The 1,069-nt window shown below is 34.8% G+C and overlaps 1 pseudogene; it reads left to right on the top strand.

Moving 5' to 3' along the window:
- Positions 1 to 264: 264 nt before the first annotated feature.
- Positions 265 to 737, top strand: LOC107153006 (annotated as a pseudogene).
- The last annotated feature ends 332 nt before the right edge of the window (positions 738 to 1,069 follow it).

Raw genomic sequence — 1,069 nt, 5'->3', positions numbered from 1 at the left:
TACACAAAATTTTAACATTTTTTTTAAACAAGCAAGAAATTAAGGAAACTAGCTGGGCATGATAACATACCTGGAATTTGGGAGACTAAGGTAGGAGGATCATGAGTTCAAAGCCAGCCTCAGCAACTTAGTGAGGCACTAAGTGATTTAGTGAGACCATCTCAAAATAACAAATAAAGGGGCTGGGGTTGAAGCTCATTGGTAGAGCACTTGCCTAGCATGTGTGAAGTACTGGGTTCTATTCTCAACATCACATATAAATAAATGTACTTTTACATAACAGAGGAGCTCCCTCAACTCATAAATGCCAATTTTTCAGTGAAGGATGTCTGCTTTTTGGTCATGCTATGGGAGAGCACAGAGCTCTGATTTGTGCTTTGAAAAATCCTGGAAAATAGAAATCTGTGCCAGCATTTGCTCCAATTTGAAACCCAGGGCTCTGTCCTTGCGGGGGGAAAAAAGCCTTTATTGGATATTTGGAAACATTTGAATAAATGGAAGGCATGATGAGACCTATCTTGTGAAACCCTATCCAAATCAATAACTAACTGATCAATGGAAAGATGACCAGTTTCTTCTAGATGCACAATTATCCCCAGTAATTTCATAGCTGACTGTATAGAAAAAATATTCCCTGTTGTTTTTAGATTACAGGGCAGTTATAATCATAGCTATACTTCATTGCAACCTTTATTACTGATCACATTAGTAATCATGCAAAATACCTGAATGCATGAAACACTTCTGATAATACAATATCTTTGAGATTATAAAAATATAATAAATAGAATTGCTAAGGAAAAATGTTTCAAAACATAACTAAAATTGCTAAGGGAAAATATTTCAAAACATTGGATTTCATAATGCTAAAAGAACTTCATTCTATAGTTGATCACCTGAATAAATATATAAAATTTTTAAAAAAGAACCTTAGAAAAGTCTTTATCCCATTGAAATTAGGAAACCTCAGTACAAGGTTGGGGATATAGTTCATTGGTACAGCACTTGTAGCAAGTGTGTGACCCTGGTTCAATGGGAAACATAATATACCAAAATTTGTGGGATACAG

This window comes from Marmota marmota, unplaced genomic scaffold (assembly GCF_001458135.2).
Source record: "Marmota marmota marmota unplaced genomic scaffold, marMar, whole genome shotgun sequence".
NCBI classification, from domain to species: domain Eukaryota; kingdom Metazoa; phylum Chordata; class Mammalia; order Rodentia; family Sciuridae; genus Marmota; species Marmota marmota.
The sequence above is the reverse complement of the archived record's forward strand: the minus strand, read 5'-3'. Positions and strand labels throughout refer to the sequence as shown.